Source organism: Atractosteus spatula, unplaced genomic scaffold (genome assembly GCF_055471065.1).
Source record: "Atractosteus spatula isolate fAtrSpa1 unplaced genomic scaffold, fAtrSpa1.hap1 Scaffold_18, whole genome shotgun sequence".
Taxonomy (NCBI): Eukaryota; Metazoa; Chordata; class Actinopteri; order Semionotiformes; family Lepisosteidae; genus Atractosteus; species Atractosteus spatula.
In genome coordinates, this window is record NW_028296741.1 from 299,764 (window position 1) to 316,547 (window position 16,784).

The window sequence follows — 16,784 nt, forward strand, 5'->3', positions numbered from 1 at the left end:
AGGGCCAGTGGTGCATTGGATAACGCATCTGATTATGGATCAGGAGACTGTAGGATCGTAATGCTCTTAAACCCAGTACCATAACCGCAGTGTGTTCAGTCCTACACAACCTTTCTATCGACTGAATAAACCTCCTGTTCCATCTCCATCTTCTTCCCACACATTCCGGCTATTTCACCACCGTTACTGTTGGACCACAGTCACAGATACGTAAGGGACACTATTCTGAAGAACCATCTTAAATAAATAACGTTGCAAAAGGTAACAATAAGGGTTTCTTAACGTAACCTTACATCTGGCCATACAATACAATTTCTGTACCCTCAAATAAAAAAAAAATTGTACTGCTTTCTCCTGAGAAGTGTAGTGTCAAATACAAGTGTAGTGTCAAATCACAATAAATAATACATCAAATATACTAAATTAACACCCAGATATGACAGATGTGACAACACACAGCTATGACAGAACACATTGAAGACTTAAGCCCTTTAAATTTTTATTTCCTTAATTTCCATTCTCTTCCCTACCCAGGATAACTGAAAACTAACTGTAATAAAGACTGTATATGCATTACTTGTAATACAGCTATTAATAAAGATATACATGGAACCTAATTATTCATAAATAACACTTGTATTACTAAAAATGTGTTATGATAACATTCATTGTGAATATTTGTGGTGTCTGGAAAGCAATTTTGGTTAAATATAATAATAATTTTCAAGCAAGTGGTGCATAAGCTTGTTAATTAATGAGTACATTATTTCCATTACATTCAAGACAGTTCTAATGTGATCAATTGTTCTGCTTAGTCCGCTACCGAGTTGCTTAAAACCTATGAAGAGGTGGTTTAAGCTAGACTCCTAATGCAGTAACATCTAATGGGCAGCAGCTGTTATTTTAGGTTTGTTGCAATCGAGAACAGGTTTAGTACAGAGCTGCTGACAAATTTCAGCGGAGTTTATTGTATATAAGTTTATTGCAATTGACCCATTGTAGCTACCAATCAGCAGCAAGGAAAAACAAACTTCACTTGTGCCTTTTAAAAAAAGGGAAACAGAGTAGTAGTTTATGTGGTAATTTCAGGTACTGTACAATGTAAGAACTAAAGTTAACTACTCCCATAGTAATGCGTGGGGTCCTATCAATAGAAAAAAAAATGTTGTAACCCAAAAAAACAACAAACACAAAACGAGAATCTTCCAGGAACCTAGGTAAATCCCTGTAGTAGTCTAACAACTATGAAAAAAAAAACCAAACGCAACACCTTCAAAAGAAAAAGAACATTAAAAACAAATCTGGGGAACAACAAAAACACAGAATCTAATGTGAGAGCTTTTTCAAGTCTTCAGTGCTCCTCTCATCTCAGTAGACCTCTCTCATATATTTGTGTACAGGTCAGTTGGAGGTACACAGCTGATGGTAATTTTAGTAGGGAGCTGCGTCAAGGTTTATTCCATGCTGAAAAGAGAAGGAAACATAATGTTTCAGCTGTGGAGCCTTCTTTGATTGTGACTCAAAATAAACCTTTACTTGTTCATTTGATGTTAGTTTATCTCCATCAAATACCTAAGAGTATCTAAACTCGACAGTTGCTTTCAGTAGCTGAAAACACTGCTCCAGGTGAGGCTTGAACTCACAACCCCAGCATAACTCCGCTGTGCACTGTTGTATAAGTACCACGCGCTGATTGATTGCGCCACTGGAGCTGTGCAAGTTGTGATCCTTATACAGACTGACGCTGCAGAAACACAGGGTGAAAACAGTTTCGGTTGTGGATCCATCTCCACATGGGGAACACTAAAATAGCAAGGAAAATACAAGAAAAGAAACTGAAAGAATTGTGCTAACAGCAAATGGGGACGGAGGGAGGTGGTCGAACAAGTAAATAAGCCTGGCAGATTATTTGTAGCGACATTTTTTGAGTCAATCAGCACACTGATTTCTCTTCATGTACCTTAAACTGTGCAGTTTGTATTTTCGTTGTAGATAGGTTTCTTCAGAAGTCCAGTAAATTGACGATAATGGAGAACTAGCTGACACACCCCGTCGTGAAGACCCTCTGTAAGGTGATTACACGTTTCATTTTCAAGTCGCCTCCTTTACACGCAATTGCAGCTCCGACACTGAGAGAAAGCATGAGAAATGGCAGTACAGGCTCGATGGCTTCACATCTCCTATCAATCACATAAAATTGCAGTAAAGCGCTCTAAATATGACTCTGAAGTACTGGGAAAGATGATTATTTTGAGCGTGCCTCCCAGGGTCTGCTACAAGGCTGAAGTTGGCTTCTTATTCGCGTTTTTCGTTCCGCCTTAAATGCTGCTGCTGTGATGTTATGTCGCCTTTCGCCTGTAGATGGCTCTATTCGATCAGTACTAATTCGGCTGGAAAACTGTAGACATCCTCAGTGAAAGGGAATATCCAAATAAATAGCGACTGTCCAAATTATATTTTTGTATGGAATATATTTTAGAAAATCGCAAACCAATTTTAAAAACTCACCATAACATGGACTTGCACTGGGAAAAAGGTGATTGTGCTTTCTGCTTATTGCTACGGCCCTCCCCCCTGATTATAAAAACGTCTCACAATTCTGACACCGAGGTGTGAGAGACAATGTAATAGACTTTCAAAATCCTGAAGTACAAGACATTTTAATGCACCATTTTTCAAATATGACCCTCTGATCTTGGCTTGTCAGAATACATTGCGAAAAAGTATGGCACGAATTGCAATGGCACAAATTGTTGAGAATATCACTGACCATGCCGATATTTGCAGGGGATATGAGTGTTTTGCGCACGTTGAACTACAGCACGTAAGAATTGAGCTTCTTAGTCAATATCACCGGGGAATGTCCAATAATGACGAACATCTGTAGCTTCAAGGAAACTTCGACTCGCACATGGAGTTTTATCTTCGAATGGAGGGTGGGAGAATTCATTTATACTCTCGTTGCTCATTAGCTAAACTATTTTAAAAATATGACGCAGATTTGTTCGAGAAACTTGTAATCGTCTTAAAGAGAGTCTTCTTGAAGACGTGCACCAGGTAGCTCTCCACTGTTAATTGACAGGACTTTAGAATAAACTGTTCTCATACAAATTACTGTTTGTTCAAACATACAAATTACACATCTTAAGGAACATGAAGAGAAATCTGTGTACTAAATAACATAAAACTGTCGCTGCAAATTATCGCCAAGCTGTTTTACGTGTCCTAACACCTCTTTCTTTCCTATTTTGCAGCGAGCACAATTCTTTCTGTTTCTTCGTCGCTATTTTACTGTCTCTTCCCCCATGTGCAGATGGATCCACAGCCGAAACTTGAGGTCGGTTCCTATTACTCTGTCTGATTGAAAGAGCTGTATTAAGGGCACTCCCATCTCTGCAGGAAAGTTATTGCTGCTCTCAACACAATATACTGCAGACAAATATAGCGATACTGTCACGTGTTCCTGCTGTCAGTCTATTATGTCATGTTCATCCACACCCAGAAACATTACTGCTGTAGCACCAGAGTTATATAGGCGCAGTCCAAAGAGCAAGAATCTCTTAATCTCAGAACTGTGGGTTCAGCCCCCACATTGGGTCCCTCTGTGTCAATTTGATCCCGCCAATCCTCCTAGCATGACCTGATGGCGTAACAGTGATACCCAGTACCCAGCGTAATTCAGCTTTCTTTCCACTTGATTCAGATTTTGATCTGAAATCATCGGCCGAACAAGAGTTTGTCTAAATCGAGGGAGATCTGCTCACAAGCAAGTATTAAACACTTCAGGATTATCTGTTCGAATACCACACTTTGTCAAAACACTGCCGCTTCTTAAGCTAATAAGTAACGGTTTTTGAGCACGCATTGTATTGTTAATGCTTATATTAAAAAAGCATAAATTCACATAATGGAATTTGGACTGAACAAAGTAGTCCAGCCCCTTTACAACATTACATACCCACTGATTAAAGCTTAAAACTACAGCAGCAGGAGTAACAATAATGGCAACAACATGTTTGGAGTTCGGCATTTCATTTATACTGCGGAAACATCGTATCGGAATGAACTGCCCGAGATAAAAGAGCAATTGCGGCTTCAGATCGTTTTTACAGAGCATTGCGTTGTTCTGTTCATGCTGACTACACGCTTTAAATTTGTCATTTACTGCAAGCGTTGCTTTTCCAGGTTTTTCTGAAATTCCTCGCATTTGAGCCAGCACTAAAATATTTCATTCCCGTCGCTGAATACATCGTGGAAACGGTATTTGCAACGGAATGCTGTCACACATGAAATCTTTTTGTTATTCGGTTCTGAAGTTTGAAAATGAAAATAAAACGGGGGTCACTTCATAGGCTTGAAAGAAATCCAAGCAGCATAAAAACCAGCGAACTCTCACAAATTGCATTGTGCTGCACCTTTCTTCTGCTGCTTTTATAAATCTGCCTTAAACATTTGAATGCATACCTTACTGCTGCTAATCACATTCACGTGCTTACGAAGCTTTTTTCTGTCCGTTATGTTTTTCCAAAGCGGTTTCTCCGTTTTCCTTGTACTGTGATTGTCAGCGAGCACAACAAGACTGAAATAGTGTAAAGGCAGGTAAAAAAGACAAGGTAAAACGCCTGACTGTCGGGAGTGGGATTTGAACCCGTGCTTCTATTTGGAGAGCGGAACACAAAGATTGAAAGACACAAAACTGTGAATTTGCTGTTTTAAACCGCTCCACTATCCTGAAGAAATGGGTGCTGACTGTACCAGTTGCATCCGATTTTCTGTAACTTTAGGACGATTGATACGACTGGACGAACACAATTTGTGGCGTTTAGCATGACATGGAAAACGGTACCGGAGCATTCGGGTCCGGAGTACCAGACTCAGAAACAGTTTTTACCCCCGCACTATCAAACTATTAAACTCCCAGCCTCTCTCACTCTCACCTCACCTCTCACCTATGATCTGAACCTCACAGTGCCTTCTTTCTTACCAAAAACCCAAACACATTGAAAATCTACCTCTACCATACATGTCAAAAGTTCACTCCCCATAATTTCTATCCCTTTATTTCATTCTTTTGATGCATGTTTTTGCACATAACCTGTTACCTTTTTGTTGTTTTGCACACTGCCTGTTGTTGTTTTTTGCACATCGGCTGTTGTCTCTGTCTCTGTGTTTTTTTCTTTGTACTACTTATGTCCGAGAGCTAGCTAAATAGCATTTCGTTATAATATATACCTGTATATGAGTATAATGACAATAAACTTGAATTTGAACTTGAACTTGACATAGTCTTGCAGGCAGTATATTATTTTATCGTTTACTCGTTAAAAAAACACGGTCTTCTCGTTCCAAAGTCAGATTTTTAGTGCTTTCGAACGTCACTTCCAACCTGGACTGACAGCTCACCCGATCTGTTTGTGATCAGACCATGGGGGGGGGGGGGGGTTTACCAAGCGCACGTTCCTTCCCAGTGCTGAGGCGATCATTCGGAAGATGGGTGTGAAGAGAGACAAGCTTTGTCGACTAAAAAACAAGGCAGGATATGCAAGAATAGTAATCACTGGCGACAGTTATGTTCTTTTACTATTGAGACTCCTACATTACGAGTTCTTTGAAGACATTGAAACTGAAGGAAAGCGGCGACAAATGAAACAGGCACGGGTGGGGATTGAACCGACGGTCTTCAGTTAACGAGACAGACGCCTTACCACTTGGCCACCGCGCCTTCGAGCAAATATGGGAATAATGTTGTTCAAATTATTTTTTTCTGAATCTGGTTTACATCGCCTGGAGGCAGCAACAACAATAAAAGGGATACTTAACAAGGAGATATGCTGTAGCAGTGCGAATCCAACAGATGCTCCTGAAGAGACTGGAGGTTTAAGCCAACTCCTTAGAGCGCTCGGCCGCGTTACTCTCTTCAGCTCTTGTTGTTTGACCTAGTGGTTTTATAACGCGTGGAAACGACCGCAACTTCGTTTTCTGAGATGCTTTCTCTCACGTGGTGAAATCTCGACCTCTTTGGCATCTCTGGCTATAGTTCTTCTGTAGAGCAGGCTTTCACACCTCTGCTTATAGTGCCCTTGAAGTCATTTTATTTTTACAGGAAGACGCATTCCCTAACGATCTCTCCTGTTTTAGAAATGCTTCATAAGGCGTGTTTGATTCAACGGACAAACAGTATACTAATTGTACAATGCAGATTTATGCGGCATTCGTACTGGATTTGAGTGGGATTCTGAAATACTTCTTGCAAAGGTATTCAGACTTTCTTGAACCTATAATAAAAACACAGACCTGAAACTCCCTAGCTTCCAATCTCTGATGTTGCTGTCCTTAAACTCGGACGTGATGTTCTGCAGACGTGTGCATAATGTCCTGTTTTCTTACAGTGTACACATTTTGCTGTTCACGCTCCGCATTCATCTGCTTTGTGCATTGTTAGTCCGCACCTGTAACATGTAATGTCAGCCGTCCCCTGTTCTTCTACAGTATATCTCTAGCATGACTGCGTCCTGCTGCTCGGCTTTTGTTTGTAAAGTTTGAGCGAGCGCCCCGTTCAGTGTCACTTTGTCACTGTGGTCAGAAAGCATTCTTGATTCTGCTTGAGCTGCTTCATGAATTCTAGCGACTGTAAGAGCTCTTTCTAAAGTCAGCCCTTCCTCCTGCAGCAATTTATAGTCTCTTATGTGCACATTTTTCCACAAGTTGATCTCTTAACATGTCAGTTTCCAATACTCCAAAGTCACAAGATTTAGCCAGTCCTCTTAGTGCAGTCACAAAAGCATCAACTGAAGTTCTCTGCCTAAATTTATGCCGTTCCAAAACCACATTTCTCTGCGGTGTAAAGTAAGCGTCTAAGGCAGCTACAGTCTGTTCATATGTACCTTTTTCAACAGGGAGGTTGGCGAAAATCCGCTGCACGGGCACCCAGATACAGTGCAGTAATGTAGCACGTCTCACGGCATCCGGAGCTTCTGTAGATCCACTGGCTATTTAAAAAAATCTGTACGACTCCATCCATATCTTGTATTCCGCATACAAATCCGGAGCTCCGAGTTTCAGTAGAAGCGGTAGAAAAAGCTGGGCATAAGCAAAGCTTCTCGGCGCGGCTGCCATATCTTCCATGGCGCAAGCTAAACGAAAAGTCCGAAAATTCAAAAGTTCGTTTCTACCAGCAAGAGAACAAAAATCTGCAGTATTCTGCTCGCTTTGAGTCCGTCAAGCACTCATCTCTCGTCGCCATAAATGTTGTGTATCTTAATAAAGAGACGTTTTTATATTATTTTAACTATTTTGTTAACTACACAGATCACGCCCTTACACCATATATTCCCGCCTTCTACTCTCTCGTTCTGTTGTCTCGCGATTTCTACTCACTATACTACATTTAGTATGACTTCTTGTTGCAGTTGAGCTCAAAGCTGGAGATGATCTCCATATTCTACCGCACTAACTAGTCCGAAACGTAGTACACAGTACACACTTTTTAAGTGAAGTCAGGTTGTTAAAAAATTAAACCAGCGCCCTGTCACAGAAACGTACCCCGGTCTACCGCGCAACAAGCGGGGGTACTCAGCAGTATACTGTAACGCAACGGGGGCTCAGGCGGGCGCCCTTGCCGCATCAGGTCGGCCCCACACCGTCCGGGGCTCGAACCCGGGACTTCCGCGTCTCTCTGCAGCGACCCAGCCCCGTGAGCTAAAGAGAGATCTCTCCACAGCCCAGTAGCTGTAGTCCTGCTATCACAGGGAAGGGCGGTGACGTCACCTGCTCTGGTACGCCGGCTCTTACACAGTACCTGTCGGCCGTAAGCGTTACACTCTCCCCCGCTTAAATCGCCGTCCCCGGCGAAGGGCTATCCCACCCCGCTTCTGACACCAATGTAACGCAACGGGGGCTCAGGCGGGCGCCCTTGCCGCATCAGGTCGGCCCCACACCGTCCGGGGCTCGAACCCGGGACTTCCGCGTCTCTCTGCAGCGACCCAGCCCCGTGAGCTAAAGAGAGATCTCTCCACAGCCCAGTAGCTGTAGTCCTGCTATCACAGGGAAGGGCGGTGACGTCACCTGCTCTGGTACGCCGGCTCTTACACAGTACCTGTCGGCCGTAAGCGTTACAATACTAACGAGGAGCGCTTGTCTGCAGCTGAGCGTCAGCTCTGTTTACTGTTAGCAGTCATTGCCTCATTTCCAAACACTTTTTCACCTGCTCTCAGCTTTTAAAGACAGTCATAAACGCTCAAGAAGTAATTCATGTCAGTTTGAAGTCTGTTTCTGTTGTCTCAGCTCTTGATAAAGAAAAGCCGTGCGTGGGAGACTCCCTCTCTGAAGAAGTTTGCCGTCACCCTGCGAGGGAAAAGAGCCATCAATCACCGAGGCAACCACTGAGACAGTTAACATTAAACACGTGAAATGCGAGATGTTGTGATTTTTTTCCTGCTTAAGGCTTCTATCGTTTCTATTCTAACGAGAAAGACCTCTTTATTAGAAGTGAGATTTTAACAAACGTCTCCAGGGGTAACTGCGACCTGAACGCAACGCCTTAGACCACCAGCCATCTTGCCTGTGGTACTTATAATGAAGTATATATTTTATTTCTACTCGTTGATAAGAAAAGTGAAATCATGTAATTAGGGATATGTCTTTTTTTCATGGGGAAAACTAGCCCGAGCAAATGTAAAGTTTAGAGCAGCGCTCAATAAAAATGATCAGAAACCGAAAGCGCTTCTTATACGGATCAATATATTCCGATACCACTGGTTCTGCAGAAGAAATAAGAAAAGCCGAACTCAAAGCACTGTGTTGCCATTACGGCTACTCCATCTGCAGCTGCTTTAAGATTACTCACACTGTGTTGCCATTAAGGCTACCTAGTTAAAAAAAAAAACTTATCGTCACCTTTTTGAACGTGATTGTTAGACACCCGTTAAATCTCAACCGAGGTTTCTTGAGAGATCGTTCAGCGAGCGAGTAATAAAAAACTACTTCGCTTCTAACCTCTGCTGTCGCTGTAAACTCGGACGTGATGTTCTGCAGATGTGCAGTGTGCCTTTCCTCTCGTCGTATTCAAGAGTACTCACTGTGTGAGCTCCTCACTGCGTGTTCTGTATTCTACTGTGATTTAATTTAGATGATTACGTGGAGTAGAGTGACAAGATCTATTGAACATTTTCGGTTTGTGAAATGAAACACTAAATACACTACAGTAAATACAAGTAATGGACATTTAAAATAACCACAGTACAGCTAGAAGAGTGAAAGATAAAAGACTATTTAGAATGAGATTCACAATAGACTTAAGAAAGGCACAACCGCCCGAACAGGGACTTGAACCCTGGGCCCTCAGATTAAAAGTCTGATGCTCTACCGACTGAGCTATCCGGGCTCTGAAAGAAAGTCTACACTGTCGGGATCCTCGCAAGTCACGTGTCTCTTGTGCCGAAGAGCAGTCATACCTGACCCGTCTGGGATGACCACTGACAGACTTTATCCAGAAGCGACGGCACCACTCCCAGTAGAATGAGTGAGAAATACAGCATGACATGGGTAGTTAAGGGGCTCCCACAATCCATCTTTCCTCACATTACTGATTTTTTTCAATAGCATTTTGACCTTTTTTCACATTCAGATTTTTTTCACATTTAATAAAATCTTTCAATCAACAACAGTTGGGGTTAAGGGCCTTGTTCTGGAGCCCCATGGAGTAGGATTCCTCTGCCGACCGTGGGATGTAAACCAGCAACCTTCCAGCCACAGGTGCAGATCCTTAGCCACAGAGCCACCAAATGTGCCAATTCTTTAGAAAGAAGTCCAAAGAATGCAAATTTACTTTTTTAAAATAGCTGTTGTAAATAACATCAGTGGCTATTGAAGAGTACATACAAGCACAGAGACAAGTTAATAAACTTGGAATGACTACTTACAGCTCTGGAAAGACCGAAGATATTGTTTCCGGTTGTTAAGGAACAAGTAATAGGTTTATTCCATGCTGAAAAAAAGAAAACAATGTTTCGGCCGTGGAGCATTCTTCAGGTGTGAGAGAGAAGGCAGTAGGCAAAGGTAATGTAGTGGGAGAACAAAAGCTGGGAGGGAGGAAGGGTGAGAGGCGGGAGCAGGGGACAGAAAGAGAGGCCAATCAAGAGGTGTGAAGTCAGAATAGGTGTTGAGAGGTGTGAAATGAAACTTCCAATGAATGGAGAAAATTTAGTAGAATAGTAGTCTGTCGTTTAGAGAAGGGGGAAGTTGTGATCCTAGCTGCAGGATAAGTTTGGTTTGGTATCGGTAGTCTTTCTAATGTATGAGTTCAGAAAACCATCTTTGAGAACAAAGACGGAGAGATTAGAGTGGTCATGGCCATCAGAGGTTAAATGAGAAACAATGGTTTTTGGAGAGATCTTTAATCTTCACAGCCCTGACATGTTCTCTGAAGCGGTCTCCAAGTCCCCTTCCTGTTTCTCCAATATAGAGAGAAACTGGGCATTTACTGCAAGAGATACAGTAAATAAGGTTGCTGGAGGTACAAGATGCCATCTGGGTGATCCAGAATTGTCCTGAGGGGCCTTGAATGAGTGTGGTGTTGGATGTGTACTTGCAGGCGATACAGCGAGCTCTGTTGCAGGGGAAAGTACCTGGTGTGGAGGGTTGCTGAGGGCGGTCAAGGGAGCTGTGAACAAGAAGGTTGCGCAGATTAGGTGATTGACGATATAAGATGATGGGGCAGTCAGAAAAGAGGGCCCCAATGGAGGGATCATCCTGTAGGATGGAAAAGTTGTCGTTAACAGTCCTGGGGATAGGAAGTGTGTTAGGGAAGCACCAAAGGAATGCGGTTGTTACGGTGGGAGTTCCTGATTGGGTTGATGGTCCAAGGGGTGTTTTTGGCTCGGGCAAGGGCCCTGTCAATAACACTGCTGGGGTATCCTCTGTTGTTGAAAAAGGAGTACATTTTGAGGGTTTGGTTCTGGAAGTCGATGTCGTCGCTGCATATTTGTTGTAGCCGAAGGAACTGTGAAAAAGGGAGAGAATTTTTAGTATGTTTGGGGTGAAATTAGCTATACAAGAGATAGCTGTATGAAACCGTGGGTTTGTAATAAACAGAAGTGGAGAGTCTGGGGTAGTTGATGGAGAAGTTGATGTCCAGAAACGGAAGAGTAGTGGAAGATATGTTAACCATATATTTGAGGGACAGGTGGAAGTTGGTGAAATGGTGCAGGAAGCACTTAAGCTGATCGTTGGAGCATGTGGCGGCACTGACGCAGTCATCAATATATCGCTTGAAGAGGTCAGGGACATAGCCAGTGTAGCAAGCTAAGAAACGTTCTTCTACCCAGCCAACAAAGATATTGGCATAGCTGGGTCCCATTCTGGTGCCCATGGCAACTCCACTCACCTGTTGGTAAAAAAGATTATTGAAGGAGAATGCATTCAGTGTGAGAACCAGTGTTTCTGGTTGTTGTCCTTTAATTGATCTGCCACCAAAACATTAATCCTAAACAGTCAAACAAGTCCATGTGATGAAAACCTTTATGCTCTTTAATGTTTTTTTATGGATTGTGCATCTGCACTAATTTCCCCCCCTCCTACTCATCAGCTTTTGGATGAGAGATTCTGACCACTGTATAAGATCAGAAGCAATAGAAGAAACGGGCTTCTTTTCTGCTTATTAAACACACTCCTAATGCAAACAACACATTACAAGTACAACGCAAAGGTTGCACCAAATGGGATCAAGCAATTTAAAACATATGTTCAGGGTACAGGAAAGTTGTTATAGAGATGAATGGTATTCATGAAACAAATAATGTTGCAAAAAACTTTGCCAAAAGTCACAACCCATTTAACATTCATCAGACAGGTTGAATCAGTTGGATATCTCTTAGGTTTAAAATGCACTCAACGGCTGTATAATGCAAGCTCAAGAGTCAAAAGAACAATAGTGAACTACAGTTCTTACAATAATAAACAGCCATTTGATCTTGTGAATGATCTATCATACACCCTTGAAATGATGTTACAGATTTGGAAGTTTGCACAGCTTGTAGTCTTTCTAACTCCATGAGACACACAGACAGGGAGAGAAGCTGGGGGTCAGAGCGCAGGGTCAGCCACTGTGCTCTTGTGCCAAACAGGTCATACAAAGACCGCCATTCCTTATATCTTTCCCTGAACCTGTGCGTCACTACCTCACCTTCCAGAAGCAAAATATCGAGCTTCCACACACCCTTCTCCACAGTAACAGCTGTTGGAATAGAAATTGTAAATGACAGTAGACAATGGTCAGAGAAAAAAAAAAACAGGGGTTAGGCCTGCGGTCATGCAAGTAAAATCAAGTACCAAAACAAAATGCGTGAGCCTTGGGTCCCATTAGACTTGTGGCATGTGAAACCTGCCCTCCCCTGACTATGAAGTTTGAAGCCATCTTTCAGTTTAAAATCTTTACATAATGTTTGCAATAATATTGATGATTTATCAAATTGGACCTGTCTCTCGCCCGTTATTCTGCCTTCTCTTTCTAAAAGAGAATTAAAATCCCATCCCAATAAATATACTCAGTTCCTGAATTAGGACATATCTGTCATGTGAGCAACTCAGACAATATATATTTAAGCGTTTAAATTAGACATTCATGAAACCCAGATATACCACCAGTGCTCTCCCTGGTTTCATTACAAGGTGCTGTCGTACCTCTACCATCTTATTTTTAATTAGAACAGCTATACCATCAGATTTATTTTCTTTGGACCCACACCAGGTTGATCGGCCCAATGTCCACAGTTCTTCCATATCCTTATAGCAGTTTTTAAAGGGTAACCCACACTCCTGTAACAACACAATATCAGCAGTTACCTTCCTCACAAATGATAATATAGTCCTTGCCCTTAACTTGGAGCGAATGCTTCTCACATTTATGGACACAATATTAAGAGCCATACTTAAAGTAGGACCAGGGGAGACTAAAAGATCTGGCTACAATCATTCAAGTGTATAGACACCTACTATACAGGCCTCCCCCCCCCACTTTTGCTTTAATTGTCTCCTCCTCCACCACCCCCACAATCCATAGGATATTTCTCCACCTGCCATCCTTGAGTCTCTGGTTCTGAAGCTTGGTCAGTAAGATCACATATATTGGAGACATCTAAACCCATGGGAGAACCTACCTGAGGACTTGGAAAATGATCTTCCCTCACTCTGCTCGGAGTTAAATCATTTTCTAAATCCAATGTCTCTTTTAGACTGCACCCACTGTTCTGTACATTTCATTTGAGCACTTTCAGTCTCCACAGGTGGCAGGCTATTGGAAGAGATGCTACCAATCAAATCAGATTCCACCTCACTTTTTGCAACATTATCATTCTCTTCTACCTCAGCCTCATCTCCTTCACTCCATTCTGAACCCTCGCTCTCTTTTTCACCACTTTCTTCAACGTCAACCACATCCAGTTCCTGATCCAGAACCACTGCTCCAGCCCTAAATACCTCTTCAAACTCTTCCTGTTTTTGCATCGGTCTTACCAGTTTTGTTCTATTTGCAAAGGAATTTGGACAGTCTTTAAACACATGACCTTCACACTCACAGAGATTACATTTCCTCACGCTTGTACATTCAGTATATGCATGTCCAGTTTCCTTGCACTTACCACACACCACCTTTGTACAGGCATCCACAAAGTGACCCAGCTCCCCACATCTCCTGCACGGTTTTGGCTGCCCTTGGTAGAACACAAGGCCTCTATTTTCACATAATCCAATCAAAGAAGGAATGTGTTTAAATCCACCATAACCATTTTTTGTCTTCATGCAATGAAACAGGTACTCTCCATGAACAGTTCCAGATGCCATCATCATCCAAGACTTTCTGAAGCTCACCTTTCACTAAACAATACTTAGACAACCATGTCACAACATCTTCCTTCATCACCATCTCATTAAACATGCGAACAATCACAGTCCTATTAATCAATAATAATTGCTTACACTTATATAGCGCTTTTCTGGACACTCCACTCAAAGCACTTTACAGGTAATAGGGACTCCCCTCCACCACCACCAATGTGCAGCATCCACCTGGATGATGCGACAGCAGCAATAGTGCGCCAGAACGCTCACCACACATCAGCTCTCAGTGGGGAGGAGAGCAGAGTAATGTAGCCAATTCATAGAGGGGGATTATTAGGAGGCCATCATTGGTAAGGGCCAATGGGAAATTTGGTCAGGATGCCGGGGTTACACCCCTACTCTTTTCGAGAAACGCCCTGGGATTTTTAATGACCCCAGAGAGTCAGGACCTCGGTTTTACGTCTCATCCGAAGGACGGCGCCTGTTTACAGTATAGTGTCCCCGTCACTATACTGGGGCATTAGGACCCACACAGACCACAGGGTGAGCGCCCCCTGCTGGCACCACTAACACCTCTTCCAGCAGCAACCTTGGTTTTTCCCAGGAGGTCTCCCCTCCAGGTACTGACCAGGCTCACACCACATTAGAAAGATCCATCAGCTTCTGCCATTCAAACATTCTAATTAGGCCCACATCTTTTTTTCTCCTCTATTTTCATCCAAAATTCTTCCAGTAACTTCGCCGATTGAAACTAATGTCAAAACCAATTCCCTTCAGAAAAGTGATTAAGCATTTGACATCTAATGCCTTAATCCTTTCTGTAACACCTTCCTTAAAAAGTCCAACCGTGAAATATCACCCGAGTGAGCCGAACCCTCACCACCCTTATTCACCAAACGTGCGCAAAAGTAACGGCGCATGCCGAATCTACAGGCCGCCATGGCCGTTACAAATGTGTCAAAAGCAAACTAAACCTAAACCGAAACCTCTTCTGTGCACCAAACTCCCCAAAACCCTATTCCCTTAATCTTACACTTATACAAAAACTCCACTCTCGACTTCTGGGTTTAACCCTTTACATCGCCAACGCTGGTTAGAGATTCAGTGTGTCCCAGGCTCAGCGGTTATATAGGACAGGACTCGGTGAGCTGCAGGGGAAACTCGTTGTTCTGCGCTCCCCGTGCGGAATGCGCGTCTCCACCCTCCAGACTCGTCACACCGCCTTCATACTCTACAGCGGGAAAAAAAACTCCCTTTACTGTCTTCATACAGTACATCCCTCTTAAATCCCAGAAACACAGAAACTCCGGGGCGTTTCTGTGAGTCAGTACCGGGTTTCTCTGTTCGAGGTTACAAGCAGAAACAATAAAAGCGCTGAAAGCAGGAAGTTATTTCTGCTCGTAGGCATAAACGTACAAATAAATTTTCTGATTCCTAAAACCTAATAAAATCCATGTACAGTGCCTTGCGAAAGTATTCGGCCCCCTTGAACTTTTCAACCTTTTGCCACATTTCAGGCTTCAAACATAAAGATATAAATTTTTTATTTTATGTGAAGAATCACCAACAAGTGGGACACAATTGTGAAGTGGAACGAAATCTATTGGATTTTTGAAACTTTTTTAACTAATAAAAAAATGAAAAGCGGGGCGTGCAAAATTATTCGGCCCCTTTACTTTCAGTGCAGCAAACTCACTCCAGAAGTTCAGCGAGGATCTCTGAATGATCCAATGTTGTCCTAAATGACTGATGGTGATAAATAGAATCCACCTGTGTGTAATCAAGTCTCTGTATAAATGCACCTGCTCTGTGATAGTCTCAAGGTTCTGTTGAAAGCGCAGAGAGCATCATGAAGACCAAGGAACACACCAGGCAGGTCCGTAATACTGTTGTGGAGAAGTTTAAAGCCGGATTTGGATACAAAAAGATTTCCCAAGCTTCAAACATCCCAAGGAGCACTGTGCAAGCGACCATCTTGAAATGGAAGGAGTATCAGACCACTGCAAATCTACCAAGACCTGGCCGTCCCTCTAAACTTTCAGCTCAGACAAGGAGAAGACTGATCAGAGATGCAGCCAAGAGGCCCATGATCACTCTGGATGAACTGCAGAGAACTACAGCTGAGGTGGGAGAGTCTGTCCATAGGACAACAATCAGTCTTACACTGCACAAATCTGGCCTTTATGGAAGAGTGGCAAGAAGAAAGCCATTTCTCAAAGATATACATAAAAAGTCTCGTCTAAAGTTTGCCACAAGCCACCTGGGAGACACCCCAAACATGTGGAAGAAGGTGCTCTGGTCAGATGAAATCAAAATCGAACTTTTTGGCCACAATGCAAAACGATATGTTTGGCGTAAAAGCAACACAGCTCATCACCCTCAACACACCATCCCCACTGTCAAACATGGTGGTGGCAGCATCATGGTTTGGGCCTGCTTTTCTTCAGCAGGGACAGGGAAGATGGTTACAATTGAGGGGAAGATGGATGCAGCCAAATACAGGACCATTCTGGATGAAAACCTGTTGGAGTCTGCAAAAGACCTGAGACTGGGACGGAGATTTATCTTCCAACAAGACAATGATCCCAAACATACAGCAAAATCTACAAAGGAATGGTTCACAAATAAACGTATCCAGGTGTTTGAATGGCCAAGTCAAAGTCCAGACCTGAATCCAATCGAGAATCTGTGGAAAGAGCTGAAAACTGCTGTTCACAAACGCTCTCCATCCAACCTCACTGAGCTCGAGCTGTTTTGCAAGGAAGAATGGGCAAGAATTTCAGTCTCTCGATGTGCAAAACTGATAGAGACATACCCCAAGCAACTTGCAGCTGTAATCGCAGCAAAAGGTGGCTCTACAAAGTATTAACGCAAGGGGGCCGAATAATTTTGCACGCCCCACTTTTCATTTTTTTATTAGTTAAAAAAGTTTCAAAAATCCAATAGATTTC

The 16,784-nt window shown here is 42.8% G+C and overlaps 2 non-coding genes across 2 annotated transcripts; both read right to left on the reverse strand.

The window, feature by feature from the left end:
- Nucleotides 1–5,650: 5,650 nt before the first annotated feature.
- trnat-cgu (transfer RNA threonine (anticodon CGU)) lies at nt 5,651–5,722 on the reverse strand. Its single transcript has one exon. It is a non-coding gene; the product is annotated as a tRNA-Thr (tRNA).
- Nucleotides 5,723–9,309: 3,587 nt separating this feature from the next.
- On the reverse strand, nt 9,310–9,382 carry trnak-uuu (transfer RNA lysine (anticodon UUU)). The gene has a single exon. It is a non-coding gene; the product is annotated as a tRNA-Lys (tRNA).
- Nucleotides 9,383–16,784: the final 7,402 nt, after the last annotated feature.